The sequence below is a fragment of the Dipodomys merriami genome, unplaced genomic scaffold, assembly GCF_024711535.1.
Source record: "Dipodomys merriami isolate MVZ:Mamm:240054 unplaced genomic scaffold, mDipMer1.0.p SCAF_16, whole genome shotgun sequence".
Lineage (NCBI taxonomy): Eukaryota > Metazoa > Chordata > Mammalia > Rodentia > Heteromyidae > Dipodomys > Dipodomys merriami.
In genome coordinates this window covers 12,388,569-12,395,590 of record NW_027202937.1, presented here as the reverse complement: position 1 = coordinate 12,395,590, position 7,022 = coordinate 12,388,569, and the positions used below count along the sequence as shown (strand labels likewise).

The window sequence follows — 7,022 nt, the reverse complement described above, 5'->3', positions numbered from 1 at the left end:
GTGAGTGTCATAGGCTCTTTCTTGTCAGCAAAATACTCAACAATAGGTACTTTATAAAGAATATAAATTTATTTGGCTCACAATTCTGGATAATTTGAAGTCCAAGAACATGACACCAATATCTGCATGATATGAAGAGAGGAGCTTCTTGCTGCATCTAAACATGGATGAGGACATACATGTGAGATGGGCAAGCATGCTAGCCTGGGTCTCGTTCACATTTTTCTTATAGTAGTAAGGCTTGAACTCAAGACTTTTGAGTTTGTTAGTCAAGCACTCTACCACTAAAGCCATGCCCTGTATCAGTCCTCTCTTTTATAAAACCACTCCTGGCCGGGAGCTGGTGGTTCACGCCTATAATCCTTGCTACTCAGGAGGCTGAGATCTGAGAATCATGGTTCAAAGCCAACCCAGGCAGGAAAGTCCATGAGACTCAAGTAGTAGAGTGCTAGCCTTGACCTGAATTGCTGAGGGACAGTGCCCAGGCCCAGAGTTTAAGCCCCACGACTGACAAAAATAAAACCACTTCTCCAGCCCTCAACTAATTATAACTAATCCCTAGAGACCAACCTTCAAGTACCATTAGCATAAATTCAGGGATTGTTACCAATACATGAACCTTTAGAGAACACATTAAAACCATAGCATGGGAAAAAAATCTCCACCCCACCCCTACTTTTGTTTTTGGTTGTTTTTTGTTTTTTTTTGTTTTTTTTTGAGACAGGGTCCTCCTATATATGGTCAGGGCTGGTCTCTAAGCAATTCGTGCCTCTCTTCCTGGGTTCAGGGTCTCAGACCCACGGTGATACTGGGTCAGAAAGTCCAGCACTGAGGATTCCCCCGCCCCCAATGCCAGTTCAATTGCTTCCACCTGGACACTGGTGACGCGGTCTGATTCCTCGCTTCTTATTGGGTGTCTCGTTCCTAGAGAGGCCAATCAGCGTCGTTGGGGTCCTGGGTTATAGTTCCCACGGAGTCCTGCTGCTGCTGGTGTGTGGTGGCAGTAACTCGGACTTGGAAACTGGGTGCTGTGTGTATACCGGAGGAGAAAGGGGACCGGGGCCTGGGAGGATGGGCCGTGGGGGGAGGACTGTGGAGAGGGCAGGGCGCGATGGGGGGGGGGGGGGGAAATGAAGGGACTGTAGGGGCGCAGTTCGTGCGCTTCCACAACGAGGCCTGGAGACTGAGGGCGGAGCCCAGGACGCGTGGCGGGAGCCATGGGTGGAGCAGGTGTGCTCGGGTCCTGGGAGCGGGAGACGCAGAACTCCAGGACACCGCACAGACTTAAGAACCTGCACACCGCCCGGGTCAGAGGTCACCACACCTCTATCCGCAAGGTCAAGATCTAAGATACCTTGTGGGAGCCGCGAAGCCACTTGGCCTGTACGCGCGAAGAGCAGGCAGGTAGGGCAGGGAGAGGAGCGATGATGATGACCTGTTTCATTTTCAGTTTATTTTGAAAGCCAAGGTGTGGGGCCCCAGCTGAGCAGGTGCGCAGAGTTGAGTGGGTGGTCACTAGTGGGCGGAGTTTGCCGTGGGGCTGGAGCGGGGCAGATCTTCACGCCATCCAGTCCCAGTACTGCTGAGGTGATGTGGGACAGACATCTCATCCCCGGGTACCGACAGGTACCCTCAGTTTGCCTACGACCAAGACTACCTCTCCTGAGCAGGAACTTGAGCTCCTGGAAAGCAGCGGACGTGGCAGCTCAGATCCGTCAGCCCGAGTGGGAGGAAGCTGATGTAGCAGAGCATTGGAGGGAAGGTGCGTGGAGGGGCTGCTCAGTTACCTGCAGAACGGCAAGGAGATGCTGTAGCGCACAGGTACCACAGATATTCTCCTGTGGAAGTCCCCCCTCCACTCACACAACCAAAGAGGGAAAATGGGGCCCACCCTGGGACACTGCCCTCCCTCTGCTCCGGAGGGGGATGAGCCCTCCTGCCTTTCACAGGCTGTGTCAGAATGACTCACGTCTGCCCCAATCTCAGGACACTTAGAGTCACTTTTCCTCCATGCACAGAATGGAAGACTGTCCCTGAAACAAGTGTCCAGCAGGTCCCTTCCTCTCTGGCAGTGGTCCTAGGCATCACCGGGAGGCTCTCAGCATTTGTCCTCTGCTGCAACCCAGTGTCTTTGTCATCTTTATCTGCTTTTCAGAAAGGGTCAGTCTTATCTCCAGATCAGGACAGAAGCCAGAGTGACCTGAATTCTGTATTCAGGCTCCATTATTTTTGGGGAGGGGGGGTCCCGTCGTGGGGCCTGAACTCTGGGCCTGGGTGCTGTCCCTCAGCTCTTCACCTGAAGGCTAGTGCTGTACCACTTGAGCCACAGCGCCATTTCCAGCTTTTTTTTTTTTTCTGCTTACGTGGTGCTGAGGAATTGAACCCAGGGCCTCATGCATGCAAAGCAAGAGCTCTACCACTAAGCCACCTTCCCAGCCCGGGGCTCCATTATTTTTTAATGTCATAATTATGCCTGGTCTTACCATATATGGGTTCTGCTATTATACCCTTCTGGGGTGCCACCTGTCAATGACAGCAGTAGACGGTGTCTTTCTGTCATTTTGCCACAAGGGGGCATGGAGGCCTTGCACACAGAATCTCTGTGCTATAGAAAAATGAGTTTTCAGCACTGTGTAACTGTCTTGTCCTCCCAGTGCTATTTCCTGGGTAGTGATTACTACAGTTTTTTTTTAGTATTTTTTTTAAAATGGGAACCGACTGTGGGAATAGCAGAGAGGAAGGGTCTCATGATTTGTTATCTTAGAGAAATGTCTGTTAAGTTTCCATCTTCTTTGCTCCCCCTACCTGCCATTGCTCTACTAATATTAGCACAACTGCTGCCAGGAGATGAATTAACTTCCCTGCTCTACCACAACCTCCCACCAAGGTGGACTCCCTTCATGCCGACAGTTAATTTCAGCTCATTTGGCAGGAAGGGGAAGAGAGCAAGGAGGGACCAAGGTCCCACAATTCCTTTCCAAAGTCCATCCAAATAGCCTCAGGCCCGCCCACTATATAGTGCAGCTCAGAGGTTCTGTTCCATCAGAGGAGCACCACCCTGGGGACTAAGCCTTTAACACATGGGTCTTAGGGAACATCTTCCACCCTAATTCAGCAATAAGATGAAGGATGGTCCTAAAAGATATTGTCTAGAGGGTGTTGAGAGCCTTGCAGGGAGTCTATCTGCATGATAGGCTTGACTATCTCACTGGAACATCAGGAGGCTGTTCACAGAATCCGGTCTTTTCATCCTGCCCCATACAAATACCGGTAGCTGCTAACAACCACCTTTTCACCCCCTAATAGCTACTAACGACTACCTTTTCACCCCCCATACAAACACCCAGTAGCTGCTAACGACCACCTTTGATGCACCAATGCCAATAAACTGGGAAAACAAAAGATGTATTTCATCAGAATGAAAAATCTGTCTCATTTCTCCCAAACACAGTGTTTTCAGGAAATGTACCTGAAGCCTGTGTTGAGAGACAGAGGGAGGGAGGAGACAGGGGGCGGAGGGTTGAAGGGTTGAAGCCAACTGGGCAAACAAATCTGAGAGACTCTTACCTTCAATTAACCAGCAAAAAGTCAGAAACAAGCCTGTAATCTTAACTACTCAAGAGGCTGAGATCTGAGGACTGAAGTTCAAAACAAGTCAGAAAAGAAAAATCCATGAGATTTTTGGGGGACAGGGGAGGATTGGTCATGGGGCTTAAACTCTGGACCTGGGCACTATCCCTCAGCTCTTCAGGTCAAGGCTAGCACTCTACTACTTGAGCCACAGCACCACTTCTGGTTTTCTGAGTGGTTTATTGGAATTAAGAGTCTCACTGACTTCCCTTCCCCCGCTGGCTTGGACCATGATCCTCAGATTTCAGCCTTCTGAGTAGCTAGGATTACAGGAGTAAGCCACCAGTGCCCAGCCCATGAGATTCTTATATCTAAATTCTTATTACTAAATTAATATCTAATTAATTATCTAATTCTTATGTCTAAAAATGAAAGCCAAAAGTGGAGCTGTGACTCAGTGGCAGAGTGGTAGCCTTCAACACAAAAGCTGAGACCAGACACAGTTGCCACTATCTGTGACCATAGGTCCAGCACCACCAACGACCACCCTACATGTCTCCTCAGCAGAGTCTGATTCTCAACCTGTCACCTCTCTTACTTATTCTTTTTTGTTGTTGGTGGTGGTCATGGGACTTGAACTCTGGACCGGGGTGCTGTCCCTGAGCTCTTCAGCTCAAGGCAAGTGCTATACCACTTGAGCCACAGTGCCACTTCTGATTTTCTGTTGGTTCATTGGGGATGAGAGTCTCACGGACTTTCCTGCTCAGGCTGGCTTTGAACTGTGATCCTTGGATCTCAGCCTCCTGAGTAGCTAGGATTATAGGCATGAACCACTGGCACCCAACTTCTCTGCCCTATTCTTTTCCCTGTCTTCTTCACTGAATTGATCTGGTTGGCATGGCATCACCTGACCCTGGGCCTGATACAGCCTAAGGGCCTAGTCAAGTAACTGTGGGCCACCCCTCAAAACATATTATCCTGTTCTTTGGCTTATGTGATGAGTGAACACTTGGCTAAAGAATTGCAGTTAGAAAAAGAAGCTACTGCTTTTCCTGAATTTGTTGTTGCTAAAGGACCAATTATTTACGGTAAGAATATTGACACTTCCAGTGACCCGATGCAGGCTCAGATGCATCAGAGTATAATGCACAGAGTATAATGCACAGCTTAGGCATGAAGAAAAAATTTCAGTGGTTTCCATTTCCTTTGAAAATTATTTTTAAAAATGCATCCTTAGTAGACTAGCAGGATACTTGTGATGATCCCTAGAGACTAATAAAACAAATTCCTACTCCTAAAAGGGGTTTTATTAGAAAAGGAAAAGATACCACCACCAAACATGATCGAGTGGTGTATGGGAGAAAGAACGCAGCAAGAATGGAAAATTGTGTACCTGAGTTTCGAGTAGGATAGGGAATTGAAATGGATTTCAAACTATCAATCCATGTTTTCCATGCCTTAAAACAACATGCCTGGACTGGGAAGGTGGCTCAGTGGTAGAGTGCTTGCCTTGCATGCATGAGGCCCTGGGTTCAATTCCTCAGCACCACATAAGCAAAAAGAAAAAAAGCCAGAAGTGGCACTGTGGCTCAAGTGGTAGAGCTCTAGCCTTGAGGTGAAGAGCTGAGGGATAGGGCCCAGGCCCAGAGTTCAGGCCCCACAACTGGACCCCCCCTCCAAAAAAAAAAAAAAAACAACAGCATGCCTATTCAGAAGAATGTCAGAGTGCCTGCCTTCATGGAAAGAAAGAACATTCTACTGGGGAAAAAGCAGTTGATCTTAAGACACATTTACTTATGTATAAAATAGTCAACTCTGGAATGTTGAATACTATCACTGGCTGTAATAAATAGTACAGGAAAAGAATCTGTTGTCTTCCATGCATACAGAGGGAGCATGGAGGATGAGAAGGAAGATAGTAAAGTCATACCTGTAGAATGGTACTCTCCATGTCTTTAAAACAATCCTTAATGAGTTTAAGAATCATGACAAATAGGGGCTGGGAAGGTGGTTCAATGGTAGCCTGCTTGCCTTGCATGCATGAGGCCCTGGGTTCAATTCTTCAGCACCACATAAGTAGAAAAGGCCAGAAGTGGGGCCGAGGCTCAAGTGGTAGAGCGCTAGTCAACAGCTGAAGAGCTGAGGGACAGTGCCCAGGCCCAGAGTTCAGGCCCCACAATCGAAGAAAAAAAAAAAAATCAAGACTGTTGGGAGCCAACTATCTCACTGGAACATCCTGAGGCTGAGTTTACAGAATCCCACCTTTTCACCCCGCCCTAAGCCAACACCCTGCAGCTACTAATGACCACCTTTTCACCTTGCCCTAAGCAAGCACCCTGCAGCTGCTTCGGCCAATGAAAAAGCTCCCTTATTCCAAGCATATAAATACCCTTGTGTGAAAAATAAAAATTGGCAGCTGGATCAGAATCCTTATCTTGCTGTCATTCTTCGTGTCTCTTGTCCCTTCATTCCTTCTCACTTAGGTTCACTGCCCTAGTTGAAGTCCTGCGGGTCGGGACACATGACAAATATATTAAAGATGATTTCAGGTTTAAAGACTGCTTCAGTAAACTAAATCAATGTAAGATCATCCACCTGTAGGCAGAAAGAGAAATGTACACGCACTCTCACAAGAATGCAGAGAGCTGGAATTCCTTGTCCAACAGTTATACTGCTCAAAAAACATATTTTAGTTGTCTTTTATTGGTCATGATCAAGTTCCAGCCCCTAAATTAAGAAAAGTAAAGCTCAGTAGGGAAGAAATGAAAGAAGCCTACTACCAAACTCTTCATTTGGTACAGAAGTTGTATAATAAATGTACATGCCAACCTCAGCGAGTATACCATGTTGGAAAGGTTTGGTTGATTGATGTCAGTCAGTCAGTAGAACCAACTCATCTTCATGGCCTGGAGTTCTTGTTCTGTGACTGTAGGAATGTTTCAGTTTTTCCAGAAGGGAGGAGTAAAGGAAGCCCTTAGTGAACAGCAGTTCTTCAATGCTGTTTCAGACTTGAACATCTCAGCAGAAAAAGGAACTGATTTCTTAGCTGAGATAGAAGCATTGGAGAAAATGAATGAAGATAATGTTCAGAAGAATGGAAGAGAAGCTGCTTCATTTTTGCAGTATTATATGCTGAATAGCATCAGTGCTCACTGCTTTCTGTATCAATATGACCGTGATTGTCAGTGCCTACAGCAAGTGCAATATGGATGACTTAGAATTCCAACACAGGGGCTGGGAAGGTGGCTCAGTGGTAGAGTGCTTGCCTTGCATGCATGAGGCCCTGGGTTCGATTCCTCAGCACCACATAAGCAGAAAAAGCTGGAAGTGGTGCTGTGGCTCAAGTGGTAGAGCACTAGCCTTGAGCTGAAGAGCTGAGGGACAGTACCCAGGCCCAGAGTTCAGGCACCATGACTGGCAAAAAATAAAAAAAAAAAATAGAATTCCAACAC

At 47.3% G+C, this 7,022-nt stretch overlaps 1 pseudogene; it reads left to right on the top strand.

The window, feature by feature from the left end:
• Positions 1-4,452: 4,452 nt before the first annotated feature.
• LOC138827934 (serine/threonine-protein kinase RIO3 pseudogene) lies at positions 4,453-6,783 on the top strand (annotated as a pseudogene).
• Positions 6,784-7,022: the final 239 nt, after the last annotated feature.